Source organism: Chenopodium album, chromosome 7, assembly GCF_948465745.1.
Source record: "Chenopodium album chromosome 7, dcCheAlbu1.1, whole genome shotgun sequence".
In the NCBI taxonomy this organism is placed as follows: Eukaryota; Viridiplantae; Streptophyta; class Magnoliopsida; order Caryophyllales; family Amaranthaceae; genus Chenopodium; species Chenopodium album.
In genome coordinates this window covers 75047174-75065867 of record NC_137840.1, presented here as the reverse complement: position 1 = coordinate 75065867, position 18694 = coordinate 75047174, and the positions used below count along the sequence as shown (strand labels likewise).

The following is an 18694-nucleotide window of genomic DNA, read 5'->3' as shown; positions in this document are numbered from 1 at the left end:
ACAAGCTAGAATACTCTACGCGCACAAACACACAGTTAAAAATAAACGTGACTTTCTCTCTCCACTTTTATAATATCTCAGCCGTCGATTTTACTCGTCTTTAATCCACATCGTTAAATTAATAACCATTTTCCACCCTCTGATTTATCGAAGTGGTCCCCACATCTGCCAACGGCTAAACCACAATCAAACAATTTCCTCTCTTATCAATTAGGAGTAACATCTTCATCTTCTCCTCTCATTTCTTTATACTAGACTTTTCAACTAACATTATTTCACTTTCTCTCTCCTCTCACTTTTAAGTTTCGCTTTGATTTTCTTCCAGGTTTGTTTCTTTCTTTTTTTAATTTTTTATTAATTTATTCTTTGTTTGTTGATTTTGTTATTAATCTGTTGAGTATCCATTTTAAGAGTTTATTTTTTAATTGAGGTTGAGTTTTTAATTTTTTTGGTTGAATTGTTGGATTTTGTTGTAGATCTGTTCATTTTGGTTGTGATTATGTTAGATCTATGTGATTTGTTGTATAAAATGAAATTAACTGTTGATTTTGGGGAAAAAGTTGTTGTTTTTACTTGTTTCTTAATTTGTGTTGGGATTCTGGAAGTGAGAAATATAAGAAATTGTGAAAATTTGTTCTGTGTTTAGGGTTTTTGTTCGTTGACTTTAGCAGATCTTTATAATTAGGGGTAGATGATGAGCTTGGCTTTGAATTTGAAGAACTTAGGTTAAGATTGGAGCTTAAAATGGGGTTAAATTGAACTTTTGAAGGAAGAAATTAATAAAATTGCTGTCTTTTCTTAATTAATTAAAGTACCATGTTCTGGTGTTGTGTATTTGCTTTATCAATATATTTAGGTTGTCAGGCTATGTTTTATGCTTCTACTTATTTTTGCTTAGATGTATGTGTATTTGATAGACAGTTTTCTTTAATTTGATGGTTGTTTATATGATAAACATGTGACAATTAGATGTTTTGTAGTTTTGATGTTTAGAAGTTGTATTTAGACCTTAATTTTTGTTGATGTCTTTTTGTAAGAAGATTTTTCGTAATTGATTATATTTTCATTGAGAAGATGTTGATTGTAATATCTGCCAAGTTTTGGTTGCTGAATACTTCTTTGTTGTTGTTATTTGTTTATTTCAGTTGCTTAAAGAGTAATGAGTCGCCCACAAGAACCACACAGGCCATTCTTCCCACATGGAAACCCTTTTCGGATGGTACTTCCGAAGAGCTCTTATCTTTCCCCTAAGGTACAGGCGCTTTTGAATAAGTTCGAGGATACCTTGGCAGGAAGACTCAGAAGACTTGTTCCAAAGCACAAAGACGAGATCTTCAGCTTTTCTTGGATGATATTAGCCATACAATCGCTCTCTGAGACACATAATGATATCAAATCTCTGATAACTGATCTTGAACTTCCTGTTGTCGATTGGGATGACAAATGGATAGATGTTTATTTGGACAACAGTGTGAAGTTGCTGGATATTTGTATTGCCCTCTGCTCTGAGCTGTCAAGACTTAGCCAAGGGCAGCTCCTGCTCCATTGCCTGCAGCGTAATTTGGACCAAAACAGTTCATGTGAGATTTCGAAAGCAAAATCTTCAATTGATAGTTGGAGAAATCACATTGGTACTAAGAACCTTAGAATTGAAAATTGTTTCCCTATCATTGATAAGTTGATGGAATCATTAGAGCTGCCCAAGGTTAAGAACTCAGCCAAAGGAAAGGCTTTGATGCGTGCTATGTATGGAGTCAAGGTGCACACTTTGTTTGTCTGCGGTGCATTTATCTCTGCTTTCACAGGCTCTGATAAAAAATTAGTAGACTTGCAAGTTTCTGGTACACACATGTGGGCAGAAGCATATAATGATCTCCAGATGTTTGTGTACAGGGAGATTAGAAATTTAGTTTCAAGTGGTAGGAATGTTCTTTTGAAAGAGTTGGAAGCAGTTGATACAATTGTTGGGGAAATTTATCCCATGATTCAAGAAGGTACAAAGCCTTTGAAAATTGAATTGTTTCAGAATTCTGTTGTGGAATTAGGGACAAGAGCGGACAAACTTTCATCAGGATTAGATCTTTTGGCGAAGGAAGTGGATGGGTTTTTTCAAATAGTGTTGAGTGGACGTGATGCTTTGCTTGGTAACCTTCGAGTGTCTAGCAGCGTCTTTGATTCTCCAAAAAAGTTGAAGGAGGAACAACTTGTGAGATGATTACTAGACATGCCAAGGTCGTACATAAACAGTCTAGGTATGGTTTTTATAACTGTGTTGTGGGGAAATGTATGAGATGTTCTCAAGCATATTATTATGCATATCTTGTAACTTGTAATATGTTTGTTCTGAATGAGCGACTAAGCTTTGTACCTATGTACTATATTATGATAATGATATATGAAAGGATATTTGCTGTGTGGAACCTTACTGCTTGTTTTACTGGCATAAAATGCTTGATTGTGTTAATACGGTTAGATATTACATTAAGGACATAGCTACTCACGTTTTTGTATTATAATCGCATATTTTCTTTTTCCACCTTACCTAGTAAAGTACAATCACCTGAAATTGGAAAGGCTTTGGCTCCATGCTACAGATTCTGTACTTTTCGTGTTAGCTGTACCATATTCTACTGCTGAATGGTGCTGCACCAGTTCTTATCCGTTTTGTTCTGGCGTTCCCTTGTGTGCTTAATTTTGCTGTCCTTTGGCGATGATTAATCGATGTCATGACTCCTTTCTAGGTTTAAACCAGACTTCACCGTTCCCTTGTGTGCTTAATTTTGCTGTCCTTTGGCGATGATTGATCGATGTCATGACTCCTTTCTAGATTAAACCAGACTTCACCTTCCAATGGTAACCGTTGAGAATGTTCACTGTTATGGTGTGCGCAATAGTGTGTCTGTTTTGTTAGACTCTTGACACTGTCAATTTGGCTTAGTACGATGTTAATAATTGTAATCTGTATACATATTGGTTGCATCAGGAGCAGCAACCCAGAAGTGTCTGCTACTACAGTCTACAGAGCGGACGATTTGGTCTTTGGATTGTTGTAAGGCTGTAATTGTTATTTATTACAGAATGCCAGGTTGAACACTATATATATTTTAAATTTTTCACGCATTTGGTCTTTTGGAGTGCTGTAGCGTCTAGTATTCAGCTGAAACTCTGAAAGCCCTTGATAGTTGATACATTATCATGCATAATTCGTGAGTCAGGATCTTGTTATTTTATACAATAGTACAAACATGAAATTTAAGAAGTGAACAAGTTGTTGACCGTTTTTATGTCTCATTTCATGCAAAATTCTTTCCTTGTGAGAAGATGCTGCTGAAATGATCATACAGTTGTTTTTCTTCTTATATAACTTGAAAATACGTGTAAACCTTTATGTATGTTATCAGAGGTAGCAGTTATGGCTTGTAGATCATACTTGCTATGTCTTGCTCTCATTTTAATGACCGTCTTTGTTTCTGCTCGTAGGCCTGCTGTTTTTGAAAATGTTGAGGGTGAACTACTAGCTCCTTCAAAAGGTCCGGATGGAGGTGCTGTGAGTGAGAATATCAATGCTGAGGTCTCAGTACCACTTCCTTCTCCGCTGAGTACTGGGGGAGGTGGAAAGAATAAAATTAGCGAGGCCTCACAAATTGATGTAAGTCAGGGTATTTATGATGAGGCCTCTGTACCACTTCCTCCTCTGAATTATGGCGTAGGTGGAAAGAAGAAAATTAGCGAGGCCTCACATATTGATGTAAGTCAGGGTATTTCTGATGAGGCCTCCGTACCACTTCCTCCACTGAATTATGGCGTAGGTGGAAAGAAGAAAATTGGCGAGGCCTCACAAACTGATGTAAGTCAGACTATTTATGATGAGGCCTCTGTACCACTTCCTTCTCCACTGAGTAATGGCATAGGTGGGAAGAATAAAATTGTCGAGGCCTCACAAACTGATGCGAGACGGAGTATTAATTACAAGACTGAGGGTGGAAATGGGAGACTGAATATCCAACCCAGGTCCTTGGCAGTAGGATTGATTCCCATCATTCCAGGTGGAGATGGTTCATTCCATTTTACTTTAGGGCCTATTGATTTTGGAGGAGACATTGGATGGGGTGGGTTTACACCAGGGTATCCATATTATCAACCTCAACCTCAACCTCAACCGCAACCCTATTTTGTCGTCTCACCATACACATCCCAATATCCCATCGTTCCTCCATATGCACCCTTCGGGAGTGGGTATGGTCAAGGCCAGTCATCACTGGGATACTCTGGTCCTTATCCATATGCGCGAGGCTATACACCAGGTTTGTCTCAGACTGCAGGCTCTGCTTCAAATCAGCACAACTAGCTGCGCATACAGAACAGTAGCTCATGAAGACATGTATTGCTTAAAGAAGTGATTGATTAGGTGTATAAATAAGTTTATATGAGAAAGATGTATAAATAGTCATGGCTGCTCTTAATAATCTTAGTAATGTACTGTTATTCATCAAAGTAATGAATGTGCTTTTGCTTATTCATGTTTTGTCAGAATTTTGCTATTGCTATTCAGTATTCAACCAGGGAATTTTCAGTTGACTCTGGAACATGTTGAACAGAATCAACGTCCAAGGTGGGTTGCTATCGGTAGATAACGTTTTTGTTGAGAATTTCTATAGAAATTGTGTTGCTTCTTCCAATTCAGTGTTTCTGTCAATAAATAATTTTCTTTCTATTTTACTGTTCTTCATTTTTTTTTTTTCCTGTAATTTATTTATTTGTTTGAATGAAGACTTTAGTTTCTCTACCTTTTAAAAAACTTTTAGAGACGGATGAGCTAGCTACTAGCTAAACGATATCATACGAAATTACGAAGTAAAACAATTGAGCATAAGGAAACTGGACATGAAGCTGAATCAATTTTCCTATACACAGAAAATGAACTGAATTTAATGTACCATGATAGTAGAGCTGTTAAAAGTTACCCCGACCCGAAATACCAACTCAAACCCAATTATTAACCGACCCATTTGAACCCGAAAAAATGGTGACCCAAACTCGACCTGAAACCAACCCTAGACCCGAGTATGTGAGTTCCGAACCCAAACATGAACTGACCTGACTCGAATTTAACCCGTAAATTATTGACCTGAACCGAACCCGACTTGAACCGAAATTGACCCAAACCCGTTTTAACCCGTCAAAACCCGAATTTAACCCGACTTGTTACTAACCTGACCTGAATTCAACCCGACCCGTTCCTAAACCGACCCGAATATAACCCAACCTGTTACAAACCCGACCTGAAATCAACCCGACTTGTTATTGACCCGACCCGAATTTTACTAGACCTATTACTAACCCGACCCAAAAATTCAACATGATCTATTACTAACCCGACTCGAAATCAAAACGAGTTGTTATTGATCCGACCTAAATTCAACCCAAATTATTCCTGATCCGATTTCAAATCACCTTAAATGCAATTTAGACCACCTTATTATTGTTGATCAAAGCATTTTGTGTAGGGAGACCAAGTCGGTCCAGGCCTGCAAAAGATAGGAGCATCATCCTCAAATTTAAGAGCTAAATATAGTATATGTTTGATGTATGGTCAAAGGAGATAGTTATCTTCCTAAATTATAGACTATAGTTCCCTAATATATTGTCATGTATATTATAGTCAAAGAAAATAATTAGCTTGATAAAAATGATAATTATCTATTTATAGTTAGTTGAACCCGAATATGACCTCACTTGGAAATGACCAGACTTGATTGTAACCTGCAAATTATTGACTTGAACATAACCCGACTTGAATCCGAGAATGACCCAACCTGATTATAACTCACAAATTATTGACTTGCACCGAACCCGAATTGAACCCAAGAATATCGGACTTGAAAATGACCCGACCTGATTATAACCCGCAAATAATTAACTTGAACCCAACCCGACTAAAACCCGAGTATGACCCGACCTGATTATAACCCGCAATCTATTGACTTGAACCGAACTCGACTCGGACCCGAGAATTATCCTAACCCGTTTTAACCCGTGAAAACCAGGATTAAACCCGACCTATTGTTAACCAGAACCGAATGTAACCCAACCCAAACCCCGAAATAAAAATTTCAAAAATTTCTCAAAAAGCGTGGATATTAGACTTAAATTTTTGGAATTTTTTTAATTTTTTTCGCCCGGAAATAAAAATTGCTTGATGCCATTAATTCAAAGCAGTGCTCGAGTTCGCATAAAATGTGACAGTACTAATCAGTTCAACACATGTATCACATCACATTTTTTATCTTTCTAATTTCTGAATTTATATCATGAGTAACATGCACACCTTATAGTATGATATATATGTCTCTACATTTGTATATTAATCATCGATCATACCCTAATCAAAGCTCTAAATCGATGTCGTTGTAGTCTCCACCATCTTTCTTCTTGTTCTTCTTCTCCTTACCTCGTTGATATTGATCGTTGCTCGACAAGGTCAGTTGATTGAATTTTAAGTTGAGATTGGAGTTTTTGTTGATTGAATTATCTTTAGAATGAGAAGTCATTCGAAAGTCGAAGAATAAAGGTGGAAGTCTTGCTGGATAAGAGTGGAGACAATGGGTTCAACCACATTTTACTATATACGCCTCATTATGACGCGGCGGATGCTGGAAGGTGCATTGAATTGAGTAATTGATAAATGTTCTGTTTATGCCAAAAAAATCTGTTTCCTCTTCTCTCTGTTATTTTTTGGTGGTGTTCACTGCAATTTTCATGATGATAGTTGAGGCGTATATAGTAAAATGTGGTTGAACCCATTGTATGAGGGTTTTCAATCTGTTTTGGTGAGCTGCGCAATCGAGGTACTAGGAGGGGATGAAGGGTGGAGGATGGAGTGAATATATGACCTTATGGAAGATGACCTTGATGAGTTATCTGCTAGAAGAATAGAGGATCTAGAACTCACGTTTTTAAGCCAAATATGAAAAAACCCTTTGCTTCTCCTACTGATTTAAACATGAATATATATAGTACAATAGTGGAAGCAATAATATCCTAAACTAACTAGGAGACCTAGTTTGCAGGCTTAACATCTGACTCCTAACCCAAATTAAACTAGGAAATACAACTTTATTACACGCATAAACTGCAGGTGAATTAGACTACTTTGACACTTATTCGGACCTACTTAAGCTTACACTCATGGACTCCAAACTACGCTTATAACTAAATTACATCGCAAATAATCGTTCTAAACTAAAATAACATAACTACAACTTGAATTAGAGTATTAGACCACTCGATTGTGGCCGAAAACTGGGCAGTAAGCATGTCTACTCAAACTAATCCTCATCACATACCATTTCACGTATACATGAACAGAATAGAAGGAGATAAAATGGAAAATTTTAAGTGATTTATATAAGTAAGCATAGATGTACACTCATCATTCACAATTGAAATGGACATAAGCATTTTCACATAGATTTTAACCTTATAGTCACAGAATTTATCCTCGAAAAATCTAGCTCTTTCTTTGCAGTCTTCCGCAGTGATACCAATTCTATCAATTTTCGAGCAAAAGAGCACAACAAAGTCCCTCCAAAATGGATTCTTGAAAGATCTGCCAATCGATCTCTCACGCTCTAGATGAAGAGAGAGAAAGTGTACTGACAGAAGAACCCTAAGAACAATTGATCCATGTGTACCAACCAACTATTGGAAGCAATCCCTATATCGAAGAATAAAGAACTTCTGGGTTGGCAATATGAACAACCCTCCATACTTTTCTTTTTATTTTCCTTTTTCTATAATTTGCATGACTTACATCAATAACAAAAATGAGAAAGAAGAAATCCAAATTCTTCCAACCTTACTACATACATAAATACATACATACATACATACATACATACACACACACATACATACAATATACATCCATACATACACACACACACACATTCATACATACATACAAAACAATGTTTTTTATGATCTTCTTCTAGCAAGAATTTTAATAAGAAGAAAACATAGGGCCTGTTCTTTTCAGCTTAAAATAAGTTCAGTTCAGTTCAACTCCAATAAATTAGTTCAGTTCAGTTCAGTTCTTAATATCTCTCTTATAAACAATTCCTTTTAGGCTTTCAGCTTAAAATAAGTTCAGTTCACTTTAATTCAATTCATCTCTAATAAGTTCAGTTCAGCTCTAATACCACGGACATAACCGTGTGCTGGATTATGAGTGAACGCCTCTAAGTCAAAATCCGGGCCAGAAGCGACGTATGCGCCCACCGCCTGATGCCGTCCTACAGTAGGGGTTTGGGCAAGTGTTGTAGGCTAAGCTCGCGCGGTGGATACTGAGATTCAGTCCTATGTCATTTTGATTCGTCCCTCCCCCACCCTATATTTTAGAAAACGAGGTTAGCGATGCATCTCGTATGCTAAAAAAGGCTAAGTACGGGATTAAGAGCTGTCACAAAGCCTAAGTGTTAGGATATTGGATGGTACTAGTGGGCAAGGGGCCGTGTGTCATGTGCATAAGACATGTGCACCCCAGGACAAGGCATACCGGGTTCCGAGCACTATTTACGACTCCCAAGGCCCTTAAGACATGAAGTTTAAAGATGAATTAGATGGTTCCGGACACTGTTTATGACTCTCAAGGGCCTTTGGTAACCCAAGGAAGTACTTACATGCATAATATCGTCGGGTGAAATTAAAAAATGATATATGGAAGCCAAATATGAAGACTATAAAACACGAAATCGGAACAATTTAGGATGTGTCGGGACCTGGTGTGGAAATTTCACGGAACATTACGGGATGCTTCCCGGGGACAAATAATATTGTTTCGACCCATATATGACCATTATTCGACTACGTACAAGCCCTGTGAAAGCTTATAGCCAATACAGGAAGAGTGTACGAAAACGTGTAAATTGATCGTTTAAAGACAAATTGGATGGTTCCACCCACCCAATTGGACTCCCGGAGGATATTAGGGACCATTATAAACATCTCAGTAATTTTTATTTTCAGGCGAAAAAATGTCAAAAATTTCCAAAATTGAAAGCGTTAAGACCCTAAGGGATACATCTTAGGGTCATATAATGCCGTTTGGAACCATATATAACCATTAAACGATGTCATAAATGTCCGTGGTAGGCTTGAGTTAAAAAAATCGGTGCAAGTTGCGAATTAATTAATTGACCATTTTAAGGAAAATTGGATGGTTCCACCCACTCAATTGGACTCCCGGAGGGTATTAGGGACCACGGTAAACAACTCCACAATTTTTATTTCCGGGCAAAAAAGGTCAAAAAATTCCAAAATTGAAGGCTATTTTCCACGCTTTTTGAGAAATATTTGAGGTTATTGGGGCCGGGGGCGAAAAGTATTAAGACCCTAGGCGATACATCTTAGGATCATATAATGCCGTTTGGAACCATATATGACCATTATATAATGTCATAAATGTCCGTGGTAGGCTTGATTTCACAAAATCGGTGCAAGTTGCGAATTGGTAAATTGATCGTTTTAAGGCAAATTGGAGGGTTCCACCCACTCAATTAGACTCCCGGAGAATATTAGAGAACATGGTAAACATATCAGCAATTTTTATTTCCTGACGAAAAAAGGTCAAAAAAATTCCAAAATTGAAGGCTATTATCCACGCTTTTTGAGGAATTTTTGAGGTTATTGGGGCCGGTGGCGAAAAGTGTTGAGACCCTTGGAGATACATATCTTAGGGTCATATAATGCCGTTTGGAACCATATATGACCATTAAATGATGTCATAAATGTCTGTGGTAGGCTTGAGTTCACAAAATCGATGCAAATTGCGGATTGGTAAATTGATCGTTTTAAGGAATACTGGATGGTTCCACCCACCTAATTGGACTCCCGGAGGGTATTAGAGAACATGATAAACATCTCGGCAATTTTTATTTCCAGGTGGAAAAAAGTCAAAAAATTCCAAAATTGAAGGCTATTATCCACGTTTTTTGAGGTTATTGGGGCCGGTGGCGAAAAAGTGTTGAGACCCTAGGGATACATATTAGGGTCATATAATACCGTTTGGAACCATATATGACCTTTATATGATGTCTTAAATGTCCGTGGTAGGCTTGAGTTCACAAAATCGGTGGAGTTGCGAATTGGTAAATTGATCGTTTTAAGGAAAATTGGATGGTTCCACCCACTCAATTGGACTCTCGGAGGATATTAGGGACCATAGTAAACATCTCGGCAATTTTTATTTTCGGACGGGAAAAGGTCAAAATATTCCTAAATTGAATGTTATTATCCACGCTTTTTGAGGAATTTTTGAGGTTATTGGGGCTGGTGGCGAAAAGTGTTGAGACCCTAAGGCATACATCTTAAGGTCACATGATGCCGTTTGGAACCATATATGACCATTAAATGATGTCATAGATGTCCGTAGTAGGCTTGAGTTCACAAATTCGGTGTAGGTTGCGAATTGGTAAATTGATCGTTTTAAGTCAAATTGGAGGGTTCCACCCACTCAATTAGACTCCCGGAGAATATTAGAGACCATGGTAAACATCTCGACAATTTCTATTTTTAGGCGAAAAAAGGTCAAAAAAATCCAAAATTGAAGGCTATTACCCATGCTTTTTGAGGAATTTTTGAGGTTACGGCTCCCGGTGGCGAAAGGTGTTGAGACCCTTGGAGATACATCTTAGGGTCATATAATGCCGTTTGGAACCATATATGACCATTAAATGATGTCATAAATGTTTGTGGTAGGCTTGATTTCACAAAATCGGTGAAAGTTGCGGATTGGTAAATTGATCGCTTTAAGGCAAATTGGATGGTTCCACCCACCTAATTGGACTCCCGGAGGGTATTAGGGACCATAGTAAACATTTCGGCAATTTTTATTTCCGGACGAAAAAAGGTCAAAAAAATTCCTAAATTGAATGTTATTATCCACGCTTTTTGAGGAATTTTTGAGGTTATTGGGGCCGGTGGCGAAAAGTGTTGAGACCCTAGGGCATACATCTTAAGGTCATATAATGCCGTTTTGGAACCCTACATGACCATTAAATGATGTCATAGATGTCCGTGGTAGGCTTGAGTTCACAAAATCGGTGAGAGTTGCGAATTGGTAAACTGATCGTTTTAAGGCAAATTGGATGGTTCCACCCACTCAATTGGACTCCCGGAGGGTATTAGGGACAATAGTAAACAACTCGAAAATTTTTAATTCCGGACGAAAAAAGGTCAAAAAATTCAAAAATTGAAGGCTATTATCCACGCTTTTTGAGGAATTTTTGAGGTTATTGGGGCCGGTGGCGAAAAAGTGTTGAGACCCTAGGGGATACATCTTAGGGTCATATAATACCGTTTGGAACCATATATGACCTTTATATGATGTCTTAAATGTCCGTGGTAGGCTTGAGTTCACAAAATAAGTGGAGTTGCGAATTGGTAAATTGATCGTTTTAAGGAAAATTGGATGGTTCTACCCACTAAATTGGACTCTCGGAGAATATTAGGGACCATAGTAAACATCTCGACAATTTTTATTTCCGGACGGGAAAAGGTCAAAATATTCCAAAATTGAAGGCTATTATCCACGCTTTTTGAGGAATTTTTTAGGTTATTGGGGCCGGTGGCGAAAAATGTTGAGACCCTAGGGCATACATTTTAATGTCATATGATGCCGTTTGGAACCATATATGACCATTAAATGATGTCATAGATGTCCATAGTAGGCTTGAGTTCGGAAATTCGGTGTAGGTTGCGAATTGGTAAATTGATCGTTTTAAGGCAAATTGGACGGTTCCCCCCACTCAATTAGATTCCCGGAGAATATTAGAGACCATGTAAACATCTCGGCAATTTTTATTTTTAGGCGAAAAAAGGTCAAAAAATTCCAAAACTGAAGGCTATTACCCATGCTTTTTGAGAAATTTTTGAGGTTACGGGGCCCGTTGGCGAAAAGTGTTGAAACCCTTGGAGATACATCTTAGGGTCATATAATGCCGTTTAGAACCATATATGATCATTAAATAATGTCATAAACGTCTGTGGTAGGCTTGATTTCACAAAATCGGTGAAAGTTGCGGATTGATAAATTGATCGTTTAAATGCAAATTGGATGGTTCCACCCACTCTCCCGGACCCGGAGGGTATTAGGGACCATGGTAAACATCTCGGCAATATTTATTTCCAGGCGAAAAAAAGTCAAAAAATTCCAAAATTGAAGGCTATTATCCACGGTTTTTGAGAAATTTTTGAAGTTATTGCTTATTGGGGCCGGTGGCGAAAAAGTGTTGAGACCCTAGGGGATACATATTAGGGTCATTTAATACCGTTTGGAACCATATATGACCTTTATTTGATGTCTTGAATGTCCGTGGTAGGCTTGAGTTCACAAAATCGGTGGAGCTGCGAATTGGTAAATTGATCGTTTTAAGGCAAATTGGATGGTTCCACCCACTCAATTGGACTCTCAGAGGATATTAGGGACCATAGTAAACATCTCGGCAATTTTTGTTTCCGGACGGGAAAAGGTCAAAATATTCCAAAATTGAAGGCTATTATCCATGCTTTTTGAGGAATTTTTGAGGTTATTGGGGCCGGTGGAGAAAAATGTTGAGACCCTAGGGCATACATCTTAAGGTCATATGATGCCGTTTGGAACCATATATGACTATTAAATGATGGCATAGATGTCCGTAGTAGGCTTGAGTTCACAAATTCAGTGTAGGTTGCGAATTGGTAAATTGATCTTTTTAAGGAAAATTGGATGGTTCCACCCACTCTATTAGACTCACGGAGAATATTAGAGACCATGGTAAACATCTCGGCAATTTTTATTTTTAGGCGAAAAAAAGTCAAAAAATTCAAAAATGTAAGGCTATTACCCATGCTTTTTGAGGAATTTTTGAGGTTACGGGACCCGGTGGCGAAAAGTGTTGAAACCCTTGGAGATACATTTTAGGGTCGTATAATGCCGTTTGGAACCATATATGACCATTAAATGATGTCATAAATGTTTGTGGTAGGCTTGATTTCACAAAATCGGTAAAAGTTGCGGATTGGTAAATTGATCGCTTTAAGGCAAATTGGATGGTTCCACCCACCTAATTGGACTCCCGGAGGGTATTAGGGACCATGGTAAACATTTCAGCAATTTTTATTTCCGGACGAAAAAAGGTCAAAAAAATTCCAAAATTGAAGGCTATTATCCACGCTTTTTGAGGAATATTTTGGTTATTGGGGCGGTGGAGAAAAGTGTTGAGACTCTAAGGCATACATCTTAATGTCATATAATGCCGTTTGGAACCCTATATGACCATTAAATGATGTCATAGATGTCCGTGGTAGGCTCGAGTTCACAAAATCGGTGAGAGTTGAGAATTGGTAAATTGATCGTTTTAAGGCAAATTGGATGGTTCCACCCACTCAATTGGACTCCCGGAGGGTATTAGGGACCATATTAAACAACTCGGCAATTTATAATTCCGGACGAAAAAAGGTCAAAAAATTCAAAAATTGAAGGCTATTATCCACGCTTTTTGAGAAATTTTTTAGGTTATTGGGGCCGGTGGAGAAAAATTGTTGAGACCCTAGGGGATACATCTTAGGGTCATATAATACCGTTTGGAACCATATATGACCTTTATATGATGTCTTAAATGTCCGTGGTAGGCTTGAGTTCACAAAATCGGCGGAGATGCGAATTGGTAAATTGATCGTTTTAAGGCAAATTGGATGGTTCCACCCACTCAATTGGACTCTCGGAGGATATTAGGGACCATAGTAAATATCTCGGAAATTTATATTTCCGGACGGGAAAAGGTCAAAATATTCCAAAATTGAAGGCTATTATCCACGCTTTTGAAGGAATTTTTGAGGTTATTGGGGCCGGTGGCGAAAAGTGTTGAGACCCTAGGGCATACATCTTAAGATCATATGATGCCGTTTGGAACCATATATAACCATTAAATGATGTCGTAGATGTCCGTTGTAGGCTTGAGTTCACAAATTCGGTGTAGGTTGCGAATTGATAAATTGATCGTTTTAAGGCAAATTGGAGGGTTCCACCCACTCAATTAGACTCCCGGAGAATATTAGAGACCATGGTAAACATCTCGGCAATTTTTATTTTTATTACCCATGCTTTTTGAGGAATTTTTGAGGTTACGGGGCCTGGTGGCGAAAAGTGTTGAAACCCTTGGAGATACATCTTAGGGTCATATAATGCCGTTTGGAACCATATATGACCATTAAATGATGTCATAAATGTCTGTGGTAGGCTTGATTTCACAAAATCGATGAAAGTTGCGGATTGGTAAATTGATCGCTTTAAGGCAAATTGGATGGTTCCACCCACCTAATTGAACTCCCGGAGGGTATTAAGGACCATAGTAAACATTTCGGCAATTTATATTTCCAGACGAAAAAAGGTCAAAAAAATTCCAAAATTGAAGGCTATTATCCACGATTTTTGAGGAATTTTTGAGGTTATTGGAGCCGGTGGCGAAAATTATTGAGACCCTAGGGCATACATCTTAAGGTCATATAATGCCGTTTGGAACCTTATATGACAATTAAATGATGTCATAGATGTCCGTGGTAGGCTTGAGTTCACAAAATCGGTGAGAGTTGAGAATTTGTAAATTGATCGTTTTAAGGCAAATTGGATGGTTCCACCCACTCAATCGGACTCCCGGAGGGTATTAGGGACCATAGTAAACAACTCGGCAATTTTTAATTCCGGACGAAAAAAGGTCAAAAAATTTAAAAATTGAAGGCTATTATCCACGCTTTTTGAGGAATTTTTGAGGTTATTGGGGCCGGTGGCGAAAAAGTGCTGAGACCCTAGGGGATACATCTTAGGGTCATATAATACCGTTTGGAACCATATATGACCTTTATATGACGTCTTAAATGTCCGTGGTAGGCTTGAGTTCACAAAATCGGTGGAGTTGCGAATTGGTAAATTGATCGTTTTAAGGCAAATTGGATGGTTCCACCCACTCAATTGGACTCTCGGAGGATATTAGGGACCATAGTAAATATCTCGACAATTTTTATTTCCGGACGAGAAAAGGTCAAAAAATTCCAAAATTGAAGTTATCCACGATTTTTGAGGAATTTTTTAGGTTATTGGGGCCGGTGGCGAAAAATGTTGAGACCCTAGGGCATACATCTTAAGGTCACATAATGTCGTTTGGAACCATATATGACCATTAAATGATGTCATAGATGTCCGTAGTAGGCTTGAGTTCACAAATTCGGTGTAGGTTGCGAATTGGTAAATTGATCGTTTTAAGGCAAATTGGAGGGTTCCACCCACTCAATTAGACTTCCGGAGAATATGAGAGACCATGGTAATTATCTCGTCAATTTTAATTTTTAGGCGAAAAAAGGTCAAAAAATTCAAATATTGAAGGCTATTACCCATGCTTTTTGAGGAATTTTTGAGGTTACGGGGCCCGGTGGAGAAAAGTGTTGAAACCCTTGGAGATACATCTTTGGGTCATATAATGGCATTTGGAACCATATATGAGCATTAAATGATGTCATAAATGTCTGTGGTAGTCTTGAGTTCACAAAATCGGTGAAAGTTGCGGATTGGTAAATTGATCGTTTAAAGGCAAATTGGATGGTTCCGCCCACATAATTGGACTCCCGGAGGGTAATAGGGACCATAGTAAACATCTCGGCAATTTTTATTTCCAGGCGAAAAAAGTCAAAAAATTCCAAAATTGAAGGCTATTATCCACGTTTTTTGAGGAATTTTTGAGGTTATAGGGGCCGGTGGCGAAAAAGTGTTGAGACCCTAGGGGATACATCTTAGGGTCATATAATACCGTTTGGAACCATATATTACCTTTATATGATGTAATCCCCCATACTTTAATTTAATCATAATTTATTTATATATTATTCTTGCAATTATATTTATGGCAATTTCATTAAATAAATTATTTTTATGAAAGGATTTAAAATAAACTAGTGTATTTTTATTAATTTACAAGTAATTCTAACATAGCCCAAAACCCAAATACTACTCCTAATCTAATTAGGAAACCCAAAGCCCAAATAAAACCCTCAAAACCCTCACTTTTCTCCTCCCTCTCACGTAAAAAAAAAAAAAGAGAAAGATCCCTCTCAATTTGCCAGCACCATCGCCCTGCCACGCCGCCCAGCACCACTGCTGCCGCCCCTGCAGTTTGCCTCCTCCCCTCTCTTTTCCCTTATTTCTCCTTCTCTTATTTCTTGTTATTTTTAATTAAAGCTTCAATTTTATTTGAATTCAATTATGAAATTTTTTGTTATTAGGCTTTGATATTATGTATAAATTACAAAAGATTATAAATTTATGGGTTTTGTATGTTTAAATTATTATGTTAATTTTCAGATTTGGTTATGTATGAATTTAGGGTATTAAAGTGTTGATTTTTCATGTTTAAAGGCTTAATTATGTACTAAACAAGTTACTTAATTATTCTATGTTCAAAGTATGTCAAAATATGATTATTTTGGTTGTATATAAATTTTCAGATTTAATAAAGTTTCAATTTTTATGGATTAGTAGTGTTAATTTCATGTTTTTATGCTTCTAAACCTATAAAATATTTATTGTGGGTATTTTGTGATTGAAAAAGCTTTGAACTTTATATTCTAATCTTAATAAAAATTTTCAGATTTTATACCTTTTACTTTGAAGCCTCTAATTGCATTGAATTGATATATTCTTGGGTTTTTAACACACTAACTTTCTATATAATGACTATTTCAAGCAATTATGCTTATGGGGTTATTTTATATATTTAAAAAAAAAATTCAGATTTAATTACCTACTTTAAAGTTGCTGTAATTTGATATAAAACACTATATTTTCATAATTCTAACATGTAAACTTAAAGTTGGGATGTTATATTACTAACTTTGATTTTTGGGGACAATCTAAAGACTTTGTTTTGGTAATTTAAGAGGTTTTAAAGTAGTTTAGTATTGCTGTAATTTTAATTGCTTTGGTATTGATTTATTCCTAATTGTTTGGTTTAGGAGAGGACTTTGTAGAAGGCGACTTCTAGTTTTAAAGTGGCCAACCGGATTGTTTACACAAGGTACGTACAAGATACGAAACCTTGCTTGTAGGTGCATGTTTAAGGACGGATCGAGAACTTAGTATCATGTATAGGATTGACTGGGTTAAATTGTCTGGTTATACATTGTGAATTTCAAATGATGTGCACTAGTTTATAATGCAAGTATTATTTGTGCTTTATTTATGCAAGGTGCGCTTAAAGGCAAAGGTATGTGTTTGGTGTAAAGATCAAATTATTACTCGTTCAGGATTATGTAAACAGGATGAGTAAAGGAGAAATTCAAGTCTTGTAAGACGAGGTTAAGGTTTTGGGGTGCCTTATGCACTCAAGGTGTTTATACACCGAGGTAGTAATGGAATAAATAATAAATGTTGCTTACCACTAATAAATCAAGAATTGAAATTGGAAAGTTGTTTTGCTTGATTGAATTGATATTGGATTAATTGTATTGTTATGCATATGAGTCATCACCAAGTTTAAACCTGTAAATCACGTAAAGTGCAAGATGGATGAGCAATAAAACTCTAGATTGGTGCACTTCTGGAGTAATGACAATCAGGGGTTGGGGTACATGGGGTATTAGCCGTGTACTTTTCTCGAGGCCGTCTGATCTACGAGTCTCTTCTTTCAAATATTATTTTTCTAAACTAGGAGTTAGGTGAGATCTCATACTAACTACGGTCACGGAGTCGCGCCCGTGGTCGTTGGATGTTTATTGATGTTTCCGAAAGGAGGCATGGGGTTTTTCTTTATTGATGTTCCAAATGGGACATGGGTTGGACAACCTTGTCTATTGCTAAATCCAATGAAATAAATAAACGAGTCAGTTAATATTAAATAGTGAGGTCTTAATAAATTTGTGAATCGAGTCGTGAATTGAGTCTATATTTAATGATGCTTGTGCTTGAATATTAGTAGCATGTTAGGTATTCTCTCAATTCGTTTTCGCAGCTTGTATGTACTCAGCTTTGCTGACTGCGTGCTTTTGTGTGTGTCTTTCTTTGGTCATGGCCTTCGCCTTTCAATGACCTTGTGATGATCCAATTTTTACACTTGTAATATTGGGATGCAGAATAACCACAGGTTCTTACACATGCAGCATTCATCAGGGTTGTGGGATCTTGAGTAGAGAGTTGGTTGTTTCCATATTATTTATTTTGCAAAGTTTGAATTTAATTTAATTTGTTTTTAGTTGACGCTAATTCTTTTGAGTTTGAAGTTATTAGGACTCTGAATTTAAACACTTACTACTTTTATTGGGTTTTGAATAAGGGCCTTAATGGTTCCATCTTGTAATACTTATTTTGATTTAATTCCTTTGTTTTGAGGTTTATTTAAAACTGTTTTGGTTTTCCGCTGCTAATTTCTGAGATAGCCTTAACGTTTGAACACGTGGCGGTAGCACACCAGTAATTCTCTTGAAAATTGTTCAGGTTATATACAGGTTTCTCACAGGTTTTTAAGAGAGAATTATTGGGGTATTCGGGACCATGGTAAAGATCTCGACAATTTTTATTTCCGGGCAAAAATAGGTCAACAAATTCCAAAATTGAAGGTTATTATCCACGCTTTTTGAGGAATTTTTGAGGTTACGGGGCCCGGTGGCGAAA

The 18694-nt window shown here is 37.2% G+C and overlaps 1 pseudogene across 1 annotated transcript; it reads left to right on the top strand.

Annotated features, from left to right (window-relative positions):
* The first annotated feature begins 207 nt into the window (after positions 1 to 207).
* On the top strand, positions 208 to 2420 carry LOC145639595 (protein BPS1, chloroplastic pseudogene; annotated as a pseudogene). Its single transcript, XR_014114909.1, has 2 exons — positions 208 to 325; positions 1146 to 2420. The product of XR_014114909.1 is annotated as a protein BPS1, chloroplastic pseudogene (transcript).
* The last annotated feature ends 16274 nt before the right edge of the window (positions 2421 to 18694 follow it).